At 38.3% G+C, this 16420-nt stretch overlaps 1 protein-coding gene across 3 annotated transcripts in view; it reads left to right on the top strand.

Moving 5' to 3' along the window:
* The window catches only part of SLC24A2 (solute carrier family 24 member 2), a 275663-nt gene that overhangs the window by 85813 nt on the left and 173430 nt on the right, over nt 1-16420 (top strand). The window lies entirely within an intron of this gene.

The following is a 16420-nucleotide window of genomic DNA, read 5'->3' as shown; positions in this document are numbered from 1 at the left end:
AAGTATATCTGTAATGAAATACTTAGCTCTAAGTCATTCATTTTAAGTGATTTTGGCATTCAATTATATGAATAGTCTATAATTAATCTATCCATTCTCTTTTGGTGAAGGGTTAGATTTTTTCTAGGTTTTGTTTTGTTTTGTTTTGTTTTTCCGCTACTAACAAGCAATGCTGCTATGAATAATCTGTGCATGTCTCCTAGTGACATGTGCAAGAATTCCTCTAAAATAAATCCCTACAAGCAGAATTGCTGGGTTTCAGGTGGGTTTAACTTCAAGTTTGCTAGATATTGCCAAATTGTATTTCAGATTGGGTTGTATCAACAGTTTTTCTTTTTAAGTTTTTTTTTTTTGTTTTTTTTTTTTTAATGGTTTCTGTTTTCTCCAATAGTTTTTTTTCTTATTCAGTTGTTTGGTTGGTGTTTGTGTGTTTTTGTCTCTGACTTTCACTGTGAGGGCTTTCCTCAAGTGTCTGGTAAAGGCAAGCCAATCGTATTTGAGGGTAAAGCCCAAAAGAGCCTTCGGAAGTCCTGTGTGAGTGATGGGGACATGGGACAGGTGTGAACTGTGGGCTTCACTTGAATACAGAGTTTCTTAACAGTGGCACTACTGACATTTGGGGCTGGATAATTCATTGTTGTGAGGGCTGTTTTGTTATTCTGTGCATTATAGGATGTTTAACAGCTTCCCTAGCCTCTACCCACTAGATGCCAGTAGCATCATGCCCCTCCAGTTATGGAAATCAGAAATGTCTCTATCCCTTGGGGAAGCCCACCCCCACCCCATTCCAGTTAGTACTGCTGCTCTAGGATAAATATATGGCTGGCCAGCCTTTTTATTCGCCCCAAATTTAAATCTCCAACGGTCTTTTCTCTGGGGTCATTTGCTTCCTCCAGACAGGCTTCCCCAGCTCCCATCTTTGCCAGAGGAAAAAGAAAAAAACAGGGAAATCAACTTGATGAGGGGCCTAGTACAGCCATTTTCTCAGTTCCTCCATTTTCACTCTGTACGCCATGCTTGCCCTTGGCTGTGTTTGGTATCTCTGAGTCCAAGCCTTCCTGGTTTAAATTCCGCAGATGTTCAGCCTCCTGTCTCCATAGGGTAGTCTCACTTGCCTGAATGCGGTGGGAAACAAGGATTTGTATTTTTTTTTAACCTCTGTAACTAATATTGCCATGATTATCCTTTGAAGTTTATCTTTGTGCATATCTGAACTCTTTATGATAAATTCCTAAAAGTGAATTTTAAAATCTGCACAGTTTGACATACATTTCTCAGTGTACGAATTTTAACCCTTGATGCATACTATACATAATAATCTAATCACAGTTCTTTTTTCCTTTGGGCAACATTTACATTTAGAAAGTCTTTCACCTGCTAGTTTCCCTGTAGCCTTTTCTTTATCAGAGAATAAAAGTAAAATAAATTATAAGTCCTCGATAAAATATTAGAAAAAAGTATTTTGTTTTCCTCTCCTCTGGTTAACAAATTGTTTAGAAAAGATATTAGAGAGGAAATCTTCCATTAGTGAGAGAAAAAATACTTGCATAAATGTAATCTGTAAAAACCTTGATTTAGAACTTTCCTTGTATAAAATACCTCTTACTGAAGCATTTACACTGAGTGGGAAGTGATTGAGCCAATTGCTAAGATAATATTCTGTATACCTTTACCCTATCTGTTGAGATTTCATCATTTATTATTTTCCTATGCAAATAGGTAATTATTTTCCTAATCTTTTAAAAGCATGTTTATTTAGAATGAACAGTGTAAGATTTGGGATTTTTTTTTTAAGAAAATCCTAGTTAACCATGTTTTAATTGGCAACTCTGTTTTAGTTGAACTGATTAATTGTGTCTTAGTAGTGAGAATTTGAAAATTATAATTTGAAGAGGATTTAACATACATTTTCATCTTCTAAGAAAGTTTCTATTGACCATTTTTCCTCCCCCGACCTGTTTTTTAGATATTTATCTTGCTTGTAGGAAATAACCAAAAACTTAATTTAATTTTAGTTAATTAATAAAGGCAAGTAAAAAGAAAGAAAAAGAAAGGAAGGAAGAAAGGGAAGAAGTTTGTTTGTTTGTTTGTTTTTTAAAGGGTGCCTCAGGAATCACCTTTATAAAAATCAAACCCATCTTTTCCCAACACTGTCTTCTGTACATGAGAAGCATCTTAAAAATGAAACTGACCTTTTAGGCGGGACAGGGAAGATGACTTTAGTGCTTATCAGTCTTGTCGATGTCCTTTTCTTATTTTTGTCCTCTGAATGTACTTGACTGAAGAAAACACCATTTTTAAATCTCTTTATATTGAAGATATATAAAGAGTAAGAGTTTAGGCAATGCTTTCATCTAGTGATTTCTTGTCCTTGGTTTTAGGCAGGGCCATCAACAACTGAAAAAGAAATCATTACTTCCTGCAGCAAAATTAAAATTAAAAATTAATAAACTAGTAAACAGTCATGGTTCACCTACCGTGGACCAGATCCTTTGCCAACAGGCTGCATTCATACATAGACAGATGAATGACTAGAGACCTGATTACAAAGATAGACAAACCATTGATGGACATTTGGGTTGGTTCCAAGTCTTTACTATTGTGAATAGTGCCACAATAAACATACGTGTGCATGTGTCTTTATAGCAGCATGATTTATAATCCTTTGGGTATATGCACACCAACATGGCACATGTATACATATGTAACAAACCTGCACATTGTGCACATGTACCCTAGAACTTAAAGTATAATAATACTAAAAATAAATAAGTAAATAAATACATAAATATAGACAAACCAACACTTTCATGGATGTTACCTCATTTTATGCTCACCAATGCTCTATCAGTCAATGATGTCCCCATTTTATAGACAGAAACACAACCTGTTAGAAGTTATGTGGTTAAGTGACTTGCCAAAGGTCAAATGGCTAAGAAGTATGTATTTTTGGGATATAAAGCTGATGGGTAAAGCTTGAAAAATGAGACAGTTTGCTAATTGTAAAGGTTTGGTCATTAATCAACATTCATTCATCTAACAAATTTTTAGTGAGCACCTTCTATGTACTGGGCATTTTGCTAGGTGCTGGGAGACTACATAACTAATATAAAGTCCCTGCCCTCATAGAGCTTACATTTAGTGGAGGAAAGAGACAATAAATACAGCAAATAAGATAGTGATGCATAGTGACAAGTGCTAGGAAGAAAAATAAAGCAGGCTGAGTGGATAAAGAGTGATTATTAGAAGGATGAGAAACCATTACTCCACCTGAAGTCACAAAATAGATAAAGCATCTTTTCCTTGCAGCTCAAAGAGAAAGCCATGTTTTATGTTTTACTGCTGTCATATTTTATCCACAGTGAAGCCAAACATGAAATTTAAAGAATGAAAAAAACTTTAATAAGGTGGCTTCAGTTTTGTCTTATAGTATTATAGTCCATCTTCAAACAATGTCTAAATTACAGTCTATTTTTTTCTAGCATGAATCAAAAGAAATTCCAGTGAGGTCATTATTAGTGTCTGTAAAATTCTAATGGAAAAAAACTTGTAGAAATCTGTCTTTGAAAGTCTGTTCCCAGAGTTCAAGTGGCAACTGTTTTGTGACTTGACAAGATAGTTCATGGCTTTTAAAGACAAATGACTTGTTCTGCTTTATGTGGTTTTCTGATAAGCCTTGAGAGAATTTTTTAAATTATACTTTTAGTTATGCATACATAATTGCCATTCATCTATGACATAAGTATGGCATTTGGTATCTACTGCTTTTACAGATAGGTTAATGCAGTGAACTCCTTGGTCATTCTTTAGCCCTTTCTGAAGACAGGAGGTAACAATAATGTACTTACCTCTTGTTAAAAGCTGCACATTTGACTGTTTTACTCATTTTTATAATTCCAGTGTTTGCTTGCAAATAATCTTCCCTTGTAATATAAAGACATTGGAGTGCCCTAAGCAGAGGGGAGGGGTAGAGCTTTCAGGAAAGCGGTGATGAAACTGATATCCCTGGACAATATCAGCATATCAAGGGAAGCAACTTTCATCCTCACCCTTGTTCTTGACTTGCACTCCAGTCCTTGTCCTATATACTAGTGTTGCCCAATGAGTAGAATCCAGTACTGTGGCATTTGAAAAGATTTTAGTTGGTACAACAAACATTTTTAATGATTATATGCTTATTTTAACATATAGTAGAAAAGTATAAAACTGGTTATATACTTTTAACCAGAGAAATAAACCCATTTCTCAAAAGTTATGCTTAGAAGCAACGAGGAAGTAAAAGAAAAGTGAGTCCACTTAAAGTACTAGGTTAATAATAGCAGAGATAGAACCCAGCTATGGCAAAACTGTGGCAGTAGTGCATGGATGACCGAGGGCTAATGAACACAGCCCTCACTGTGGTTTTCAGTCACCTTGAGCCCTACTTTTCCAAAGACTGATTCCCTGTGGTCCTCTTCTTCATTTTCTGATAACCTCTTCTCTTCACATCTCTTTGCTGCCCATGGGAGATTTCATAGCCTGGCCCTGTCCTGTGGGAGCCCCACTAGCGTGAGTCTCAGGGGGCTGACATGTGGCTACACTGAGCATTGTTCAATCCTTGGAGGCCTCTGTCTATTGAAATTACTTTTTTGGTTGAGGTAGATAAAGACCCTTCCAAAGTTTCCCTTACATGCAGGTGTATCCTACATTTGTGAGGGCTCCTTTCATCCTTTCTTGTTTACACATTCAAAGGAGGATGTTTCAATGTTGCCAGTGGACTAAAATTGAATGGAACATCTTGTGCTGGACTTCTGGGGCCTGAAATTATCTTGGGCAGCTTCAAAGATTTTCATTATTTAAGTAATAATTGTCATATGAACCTGTTGTTTGAATGTGATACTGCCTTTTTCTTTTGCCAATACACATTCTCTCTCTCTCTCTCTCTTTTTCTCTCTGTCTCTGTCTCTCTCTCTCTCTCTCTCTCTCTCTCTCTCTCTCACACACACACACACACACACACACACACACACACACAAAACACCTCCCTTAGTGGTGGCTGTACTACTCCATCTGATCCACTTTTCCATTCTATTGAAATCCACTGTGTACTGTGCACATTCATTATTCAGCATCAGGTGTAATCTAGTGAATTATAGAGGAAAAGGATTTGGAACCAGACTGAATATATAAAAGCCTACAGAATCACTTGTGTTTGTTTATGCAAAAAGGAAAAAAGAGAAAAGCCACAGTAGTTTATGAAACTGAATTGTCCTATAGCTTCAGAATGGCTAGATCTAAGGAGGCCTCAAGCAGTACCATTTAGCCTTTACCTCTTTCTGTGTGTCTCTTGCATTCAACTTTGCTTTTCTGTCAGTTAGTTTTATTCTCAGGCAGGTTCCTTGTACAGTAAACAAGAAAGCCACCAGTAGCTCTTAACTTACATCTCATCAACTTACCATCCCCAGAGGAAAGACAACTCCTATTTCCAGTGTTTCCTCCAACAAGCTCAGCATTTCACCAGTTTGAGTCAAGTGCCCAGCTTCTTACCAGTCCCTGCAAACCCTACAGCCTGGAGGTGGGGCATACTGAATGAATGGGCCTGAATCATGCATCCTCATGAAGCCGAGGGTGGGATCCATTCCCTACTAAATCAAATGGACCCACAGTAGGAGAAAGGGTGTATTAGTCAGAGCTCTCCAGAGAAATAGAACCAATAGGAGAATGTGTGTGTGCGTGTGTCTGTGTATCTGTATAAACCTACATGTATAAAGCTAGAGAGAGAGAGAGAGAGAGATTTACTATAAGATATTAGGTTATTGCTCACACAATTATGGAGTCTGAGAAATCCCATGATCTGGCATCTGCAAGCTGTAGACCCAGAAAAGCTGGTGTCTGTCTGGAAATTCCAAAGGCCTAAGAATTGGAGCACTGAGGGCAGTAGAAGATCAAGGTCCCAGCTCTCTCCTCTGCCTTGTTATTCTGTTCAGGCGCTCAGTGGGTTGGATGATGCATACCCACAATGGAGAGGGCTATCTACTTCACTCAGTCTGCCAATTCATATGCTAATCTCTTGCAGAAACACCCTCACAGACACACCCAGAAGTAATGTTTAACCAGTTATCTGGGTATCACTTGGCCCAGTCAATTTTTTGCATCACATAAAATTAACCCAAACAAAGAAAGCCTCTAAGACACTTGGGATGCTGTTTTAAAAAGAGGAGGGGTAGGTGCTGGGCAGGAGAAAATATCAGATCCAGGTGAGAGCCTTACACATTGGATGTGGCCAGAAGTGGAAGCCATTGTTTATGATGAAGATTATATTAGGTGTGCCACACTGACAAGCCCTTTCCCCATCATGTCAATAGGCCTGTGGCATTTATTCCCAGCAAACTGTAATAAACATGACGTCATCTATCACACTCCCCTACTCTGTAGGAAAGTGAATATTCTGAGCATTAGTTAGAGATGTTGAAAGAAGTGCCTAATAATTCCTTAATATCTAAAAATGCTTTCAGCTGCTCCCCTTACTAGTCAGAATATCAAATCATAGGAGCTGTATCAATCTTACTGAGACTAAACTGAGTTAACTAAGAATATGGCGTTTTGAGAAAAGCTCAAAATAGCAGAATTGTAGAATAAGTGGCTGATTTGTTTGCTCTTTTTTTCCTCTTTCAGGAGTCTTGGTGTAACCACTACACTTCTCCATGGAGAAGGGCACTGGCTAATGAGCCAGGAAAGCTGTACCGTTTACAGCTTAGGCCACTTAATTCACTTCACTCAGCCTCAGTTACCTCAACTGTAAAATGGCAGTGATAATATTTGTCATACTGAAAATGTGATGAAATAATAAAAGCAAAACAACGAGGAAAATAGCTGGGGATTAAAGCAGTGCTTAATATGCTAGTTTTTCTCTCAGTAAAGGGACTTTCATTATAAATTTAGAGTTTTTATAAATGTATATTAATTTGTTTCATATAATCTAAAGTTTCATGTTTGGGTAAAATTTGGACTGAGGTAATATATGTTATGTACTCAATAACAATTTGAGCTTAACACTATCAGACTGTATTTATTCAAGTAACAGATCAAAAGAATTTAAATTCTGGTATCTCTGAGCATGACATCCAGGGACATGCAAAATAACAGGCATTCCTCTGGCTTAGGGAAGGACATGTATGTTGGGGCCAGATAAGAAATAATATTTAAAAATTATTTTAAAATTTCTGCAAATTTCTCCTAGTGCATTTCCTAAATGAAAGCTATTCACCAGCAACACATTCTGCTTTATGTCCTTAAAATGAAGATAAAAACAAAACTCATTCTAAGGAAATGTTCTTTCTAATCAACTTAACTGAAATGCAGCTTTTTTCTTTTTCTTTGTTTATTTGTTTTTCTTTTATGCAACTCTTTTAAAAAAGTAAACTTTCCTACAGCTTTTCCGTAGACCCCAGTGACTACTTGGAGTCACTTTTAGGTTTTGTGTTCAAATGAAGATGAACAAATGTGTGGTAAGTCTACCAAAGGATACCCAGCATTCTATCAGCAACATTTTCATGTGTTCTCATTTTGCTTTGCCACAATACAATGAGGGAGATGTTATTCTCTCATTTTGCAATCAAAGAAACTGAGGCTCTGGAGAAGTTATATGATGTGCCTAAAGCCAATAAATCAGTAATCCATAAAGCCAGGATTATCAAGTCCTGGTTTCTAAATCCAGGTCTTTTCACAGGTTATTAGTAACATGTTCTAAACTAAAATATTTTATTTTGCACATTTAATAGCACCTTACTTCATCAAGATTTCCACAAGCTACCGGCTGAACAAATTGATTTGCAGGTTATTTTTAGAAATCATTTCACCCGTCACTGAGAGCAGCCTTTACAGAGCTTTTTGAAAGGATACAAAAATATTGCCTGGCAGTTTAATGAAATGGTAAAAGAAGAGAAATAAATTATTGGAAAGTACAGAGTGTTTATGCATAAACAGTAGAAGACACACATGGGCCAGAGGTATGACTCTCCACTGAACTGCCTTGCCTGAATTAACATTTAAGTAACACAAGCACCTTTGTCATTGCCTGGTTCCTGGGGGGTCACAGCACCTGACTGGAGCATTTGTTACTCAAATTATAGGGTCCAAATCTAATCCTAATGACTTGGGGTGCTAATCAAGACAGCTGAAAGTAGTAACTGGTAGGAATCTGAGTTGGACTCAAGGAGGAATGCAAAGGTCAAAGCCGGAGAGCAAGTAAGTACCAAGGTAAAGGTAAAACCCCAAACAGGAAAGTGGTCCTATGATCCCAAACTTGGAAGCTCAAGAAGAAGTTGAGAAACATGGCGTGGAACACATTGGTACAATTGTTTCAGAATGAAGAATGTGAACAGTGTGAGGAAGTCAGGAAACATTTTCTTTCATAGCTATGGCCTGATATGTGGGACCACTCAAATGGGCTAAAGGAATTTATTTGTCTTTTGCTCCATAATTGATTTCACCTTCGAATCTATCACATGAATTCCTACAGAGTTTCATAATGGCTCATAAACTTTAAGTAACATGAGGACTATGTACACAGGGAGTGAGTAACATGCCATTTTATACATTACATACCCGAAACACAGTGAACTTGTTCTGTTTTGTTTTGATTTTTAAATTTTATTTTAGGTTCAGGGGAACATGTGCAGTTTTGTTAGATACATAAATTGCATGTCACAGGGGTTTGGTGAACAGATTACGTTGTCACCCAGGTAATAAACATAGTACCCAATAGATAGTTTTCTGATCCTCACCCTCCTCTCATTCTCCACCCTTAAGTAGGCCCTGGTGTCTATTGTTCCCTTCTTTGTGTCCGTGTGTACTCAATGTTTAGCTTCAACTTATAAGTGAAAACATGTGGTATTTGGTTTTCTGTTCCTGTGTTCACATAGGATAATAGTCTCCAGCTCCATCTATGTAGCTGCAAATGACATGATCTCATTCTATTTTATGGCTGCATAGTATTCCATGGTGTATATGTATTACATTTTCTTTAGCCAGCTGCTGTTGAAGGGCATTTAGGTTTATTCCGTCTTTGCTATTGTGAATAGTGTTGCAATGAACATATACATGTGTATTAGTTCGTGCTTATGCTGCCAATAAAGAAATATCCAAGGCTGGGCAATTTATAAAGAAAAGAGATTTAATTGACTCACAGTTCAGCATGGCTGGGGAGGCCTCAGAAAACTTATAATCATGGTGGAAGGGGAAGCAAACATGTACTTCTTCACATGACGGCAGGAAGAAGAAGTGCTGAGCAAAGGGGGGAAAGCCCCTTATAAAACCATTAAATCTTGTGAGAACTCACTATCATGAGAATAGCATGAAGGTAACCACCCCATGATTAAATTACCTCCCATGAGCTCCCTCCCACAAGATGTGGGGATTATGGAAACTACAACTCAAGATAAGATTTGGGTGGGGACACAGGCAAACCATATCAATGTGCATGTGTCTTTATGGTAGAATGATTTATATTACTTTGGGTATATAGCCAATAATGGAATTGCTGGGTCACATGTTACTTCTGTTTTAAGTTCTTTCAAAAATCACTTCACTGCTTTCCACAATGGCTGAACTAATTAACATTTCCACCAAGAGTGTCTAAGCATTCCCTTCTCTCTGCAACCTTACCAGCATGTTATTTTTTACTTTTTATTATAGCCATTATGACTGGCTTGAGATGGTATCTCACTGTGGTTTTGATTTGCATTTCTCTAATGATTAATGATGTTGAGCATTTTTTCATATGCTTCTTGGCCATGGGTATGTCTTCTTTTGAAAAGTGTCTGTTCATGTCCTTTGCCTACTTTTTAATGGGGTTGCTTTTGCTTGTTAATTTAAGTTACTTATGGAGTCTGGATATTAGACCTTTGTTGAATGCTTAGTTTGTGGATATTTTTTCCCATTATGTAAGTTGTCTGTTTACTCTGTTGATAGTGTGTTTTGCTGTGCAGAAATTCTTTAGTTTAATTAGGTCCCATTTGTCAATTTGTGTTTTTGTTGCAATTGCTTTTGGCGTCTTCATCATGAAATCTTTGCCAAGTCCAATGTCCAGACGGTATTTCCTAGATTATCTTCCAGAGTTTTTATAGTTTTAGGTTTTACATTTGTCTTTAATTCATCTTCAGTTGATTTTTGTGTATAGTGTAAGGAAGGGGCCCAGCTTCAATCATCTGCATATGGCTAGCCAGTTATCCAAGCACCATTTTTTGAATAGGGAGTCTTTTTCCCCATTGCTTGTTTTTTGTTGACTTTGTTGAATATCAGATGGTTTGGGGGTGGCTTTATTTCTGGGTTCTCTATTGTGTTCCATAGGTGTCTGTTTTTGTACCAGTACCATTCTGTTTTGGTTGCTGTAGCCTTGTAATATAATTCGAAGTCAGATAACATGATGCCGCCAGCTTTGTTCTTTTTGTTTAGGATTGCCTTGGCTATTTGAGCTCTTTTTTGATTCCATGTAATTTTTAAGATAGCTTTTTCTAATTCTGTGAAGAATGTCATTGGTAATTTGATAGGAATAGCATGAAATCTGTATATTGCTTTGGGTAGTATGGTCTTTTAACAATATTGATTCTTCCAATCAATGAGCATGGAATGTTTTTCCATTTGTTTGTGTCATATCTGATTTCTTTGAGTAGTGTTTTGTAATTCTCCCTGTAGAGATCTTTCACCTGTCTGGTTAGCTGTGTTCCTAGGTATTTTCTTCTCTTTGTGGCTATTATGAATGTGATTGTGTTGCTGATTTAGCTCTCAGCTTAGACATTGTTGGTGTTTAGAAATGCTGATGATTTTTAGCATGTTCCAGTGGTGCAGTCAGTTAGCATGCAGTACTTGTACAGAAATGCTAGTGATTTTTGTAATTAATTTTTATCCTGAAGCTTTGCTGGGGTTATTTATCGATATAGGAACTTTTGGAGAGAGGATGTTGTTTTCCAGGTGTAGAATTATATCATCTGCAAATAAAGATAATTTGAGTTCCTGTCTTCCTATTTGGATGCCTTTGCTTTCTTTCTCTTGACTGCTTGCTGTGGCTAGGAATTTTAGTACCATGTTGAACAGGAGTGGTAAGAGTAGGCATCCTTGTCCTCAAAACATAGTGAATTTGCTAACCCAACCAAGAACCAGATTTGAACTCACCTCTGCAATGCTGCCATCTTGTCATCTTCTGGGTTGAGTTTTCCAGGTTTCTTATATACCTACTTTCTTCACCATTTGTCTTTCATAATGAAAGACCCAAATTCCAGATATCAACAAGCCTAAATGAAACTCACTACCCTGAAACCCTTAAAATGTTCAGGGGTCACCTTTGCCTGTCAGATAGACTGGGGTTTCCCCTTCCTTAGTTATTTGGTGGTGTTATGCTCAGTTGTAGTGAGGGTCTTTAAAGTACTGCTCTCCCCAGCCACATGTCCTGAATGCTTCAGGAAAAGCACTCCATCTCTCTTTGACCATCACAGAAACTGGTTTTGATCATGTTGATCAAAAACAGCATCATCAGGAGTCCTGCATGGAAGTTTGCTCTAAGGATGTTACCCTAGTTCTAGAAGAAGAACTTCCTTGAAGAGGAAAAAGGATGTCCTTCAGTGCAGCAGCCTGATTTCCATTGGGGGAAGGGATTCTTGCCTCTTTTAGCACAAACCACATGGTCCAAGAAGGACTGTCTGTCTCTTTCCCAGGCCTTAGAAATTTGAATGAAATGTCACAAAAACAGGAAAAAAAATTGTTGGAGCTTATTGGACCTGCAGGGGCATCCTGAAAAGATTGCCCATCAGTTCCTGCTGCCTGGCCCCCTAGAGCACCCTGTGTCTACTGTTTTTAAACCTGATTCTTAATTTTCTTTCAATCCAGTGAGTTCCTCATTCTTTACAATAAATTGCCTTTTCCAAATTAAGCAGGAAGTTTATTTTGCTTGTAACCGTAGTATTCCAAGGGCTACTCCCCAAGACGGGAGATAGTGAAAAGCCAGACACAGGGAGGAACTGCCAGAAAGTAAGAGAAACAAAAAGAGGTGTGGAGCCCCTGGGCCCAGGACTGGTAACCAAGAAATCACAAACAGCTTTTTTAAGTGTTTCCTCCCCACCCCCCCAAAATAATTATTTTTAAATGCTCCCATCTCAGCACAAGAAAGCTGTTATAGCTATATAAAATTTCAGTTCTGCTTATGCTTAGCTAGATTTTCATCACCTGGTATAGCAGTCCTTGCTACTTCAGAAGCTCTGGTTGAAAGCCTCCATTTAAAATAAGTGAGAAAATGAACTAAATATTGTTTCATTAGTAAGGTTTGGTTGAACACACATTTCATGAAAACATAAATTTATGTTTCTTGGAAACTGAAAAAAAAAAAAAAAAAAAAAGTTCAGAGCACAATTTCAAGGCAGGACCCTGAGTGTGAAATGAAGATTACCTGATCACAATGGCTAGGTGTGGTCAGACCAAATGCCCATCACCTTTTCTCGACTCTTCCATTTCCAGAAAGACAGTGGGCTCCTCTGCTTCTTTCAAGATACCACTCAGCATCCATGTAATCTCCCAGAAACCTATGCTGAGGCAATAGTTCCTTTCTCTTTGCTTCAGTATCCTGTATTTCAGTAACAGAAATACAGGAGCAAAGACCTGTATTTCCTGCTATGAGTTTTGTAATTGTTCAGGTTCATCCGTCTCTCCCACTAAACTGTGTCTTGCCTGTGAGGGATTTGCTTTCAGAGTTTTACCTCGCTGCACTTACAGTGTCTAGCATACAGTAAGCATTCAATAGTTAATGTACTGTCCTTTAAAAGGGTTTCATAGTAAACCTTTCCCTCCTCTCCCTTTGGCAAATGCCCTCCACTGAAATTTTGCATCAGTATTATGCTAGGAATGAAATTTGTGAAGCTGAATTTTCACGGTGGGTCCCTAGCTTTACTGCACTCATAATGTGCATTTTTTGCTCTAAACCTTTTTTGAAACAGCCGCTTTCAGTTTTGTTTTGTTTTTTAATCCATCTCCCTCCAAGACAGTACAGCTAATCAATACACAAAGTAAAAAGAATGGAAAATGGATGTAAGTCATGACTTTTCTGGGGTTTCCCTTTGGCCCTACCTTCAAAAATTTTCCACCTCTTCCATCACTTGCTTAGAATAAAGACAAATTAGTTTTCATGATTAATGTATTTTAATATCAACTAAATACCTCTGTTTAATCCCAAATTAAACATGCCATGATATTTCCTATGGATATTTCTTACAGTGCGTTTGTGTATTTAGAGGTCACCTCTACTTATGCTGTGTTTCTCCTGCTCCCTGTATTGTTGTTGTGTCACACTATATAATGTCATGGTTATACTTTGCCATGGAAACAGGCCTTTCCTCAGGGTTTTCTGCATACTATGGCCACAGAGATTGAGATGTTCCACTTCTGTGGTTTGGTGTTGAAGTTTTTCCCCTTTACTATTTTAGTTAAAATTTATAGAAGGGGAAAAGAGCTCTAAAGGAGAGGGTTGCTGTTGCTGACATCTTTATTCCTGCTACTGTCCATTAGCATTTTAATTTAAGGTAATGTTTCTCCCTGTTGGGCTTACAGAGGGGCCCAGGTTTTATTCTCAGTTATTGTAATTCTGTATGCAACCATCTACTATCAGCACCAAAAGGAACATTCAATGTCATTTTACATGTGCTGCCTTAGACATTGAGACTCTTACTCCTGGCCCAGGGAACATTTCTGGATGTTCATCACTGCAGATGAGCATCGTTATAATTAGAATCTTAGCTCTGGAAAAATGTTCATATAAAGTACATCCATGATGCAAGATAATGAGTTTCAGAGGCTCCTCTCTAGGTCTCAGTTCCAATTAACCTGTGGCAGAGAGAACTGCATAAGAAATGTCAATGTAAAATCAAGCTAGTGAATTTGGACAGAAGAAAGGATAATCAATCACCCTGGCAGAACCCATCAATCAGTTCCTATTTCTGTTACATGAAGGAGTTGTTTCTGCAAACTAGTGTTTGTTACACCTCTCTCAAATATTGTGCAAACATAATATACTGCTTCTCAGATAAAGGTTAACCGAATAAGTCTCTAGAGAATGAAAACAAATGATTTCGCCACTCATTAATCTGTAGATCTTCAATATGTGTCTGAAATGTTCATGTTAACTAAGAACAAAGATGACATCCAAGCCTGCTAATGTTCTATTAGCAGGCTCTATTATTGCCCACTGCTTTATTTTTATGACTGTGTTGCATAAAGAATGTTTTTCCTCCAAAACCTTTTTTAGCTGAGCAGTATGAACCAGGGATAAAGAAGATGGAGACACAGAAATCCCAGGGAGACCCAGTTCCTCCACAGGACCATGGGTGGTTTGCTTTCTGCACTGCCCCCAAACTGGGGTTAAGCTAGGGATCACAGCAGGGAACAAAAGAGACAATGATCCCTGCCCTTGTGGAGATTACATTCTGGAAAAGAGAGCCATAACATAAACAAAATAAAATAAGTAAACGACATAGGATATTAGAAGATGAGAAGGGCTATAGAAAAGCATGAAGGAGAGAAGAGAGATAGGGAGTTCTGTGGGGCAGAGAGGTTGCAATTTTAAATAAGGTGGTCTGGAGAAGGCCTTCCTGAGAAAGGTGATATTTGAGCAAAGACTTGAGGGAAGGGAGGGAGATATCAGAGATCTATGTAGATAGCTAGTGTAAAAAGCATTCCAGAGAGGATAATGGATATCATTCTCTCCAGCTGGAGAGACATAAGCAAGGCAGCTGAGGTCAGAGAGGTAAGATTGTGGGCAGGTAGTTGTAGATCTGGAGTCTCTCTATAAGGGCATTGACTTCCGCTCTGAGATAGGGGGCCATTTGGAAGACTTTCAGTGGAGGAGAAATACATTCTGACAACATTTTATGCAGGGTCACTCTGGCTGTTGTGTTGAGAACAGGCTGGGATGAAGGCAGAGAGGACAGGGAGACCAATAAGTCAGAGGCTATTGCACTTATCGGGCAGATGATGATGAACCAGGTGGTAATAGTAGGGGCCTCCAGAAATGGTCAGATTCTGAATGCCTTGTGACACACACACGTGCACACACACACACATACACACACAATGCTGGTATATATTTGGAGTGTTTAAAGTCAGCATAAATGATCATTTCTCGATTAGAAAGAAATAACTGTCACTAGTTGTATTTGTGAACTTCTCAACATTGTGAAATTGAGTTTTCAAATGTTTTGAAGCCATGAATCTTTGCCTTAAAATGAGTAAATTTGAGTCATGGGAAAGACTGTAGAGGTAAGGTACCCCAAAGTAAAACATATACTTTCATAAATTTAGCTATAAATTTATGAATATATACGCACACACACACACACACACACACGTTTGTAGAACCATCTGCATCTCTCATAATGTTTAAGAAAGTGGCATTAAAGTATTATTGCTAACAGTCATTTTAATGAGCAAAAGTTGTACAAAGAAACTCAGATTTTCAGCTGAACCTTGTCAACAGTAGAGAAGGAGCTGTGGCAGACCCAAACCTCCATGTGGTCTGCTTCCTTCATTTTCATCCCTGACTTTGGCCTTTGGGCAGTGGGTTTGCCTTGCTGTGGTCATCTGAGCCACACTCTTCTCTCTGTGTGCCCTGATACTTTCTGCATCCATGCCTTTGCATAGACTGTGACTTCTACCTGAAGTGCCCAGTTCTCCTCCACAGCTATCATCCTTCAGAACTCAGCTGAAGGGACACCTCTTCTGTTAGGATTGGATGCTTCTCCTATTGCTTCCACTGCACACAGGGACCTTGGCTACTTACAGTACTTCTCAGTGTTAATAGAGTTCTGTATGTGTCTTTCCCTGTAGACTGTGAACTCTTTGTAGCCCCAGTGCTGGAATACTATTGTCTGGCACACAGTAAATATTTAGTGTGTGCTGATAAATTCACGTCTAGTTGAAAGAGCCCATAACAGCTAATCACTTTATGTTAGATGCATTTCAAAGACAAGTTAAGGTTCCTTTCTGTGGTAATAAGAATGGCAACCATTTATGTGTTAGGGTTCTCCTGAGAAACAGAACCAATAGAATAAACACAGACACAGACACACACACACACACACACAGAGAGAGAGAGAGAGAGAGAGAGAGAGGGAGTATATATGAGGAGATTTGTTACGGGAATTAGCTATTGTGATTGTGGAAGCTGACAGATCCCAGTTTTGCCATCTGCAAGATGGAGAACCAGGAAAGCCAGTGGTGTGATTCATTCCAAATCTGAAGGCCCAATAACCAGGAGCATCAATGACCAATGGCAGGAGAAGACGGATGTCTCAGTTTAAGCAGAGAGAGCAAATTTGCGCTTCCTCTAGCTTTTTGTTCTATTTGGGCCCTCAATGGACTGTATGATGTCCCCCAACATTGGTGGGGGTGATCTTTACTCAGT

Source organism: Chlorocebus sabaeus, chromosome 12 (assembly GCF_047675955.1).
Source record: "Chlorocebus sabaeus isolate Y175 chromosome 12, mChlSab1.0.hap1, whole genome shotgun sequence".
NCBI classification, from domain to species: domain Eukaryota; kingdom Metazoa; phylum Chordata; class Mammalia; order Primates; family Cercopithecidae; genus Chlorocebus; species Chlorocebus sabaeus.
This window is presented reverse-complemented; position numbering and strand designations above follow the sequence as displayed.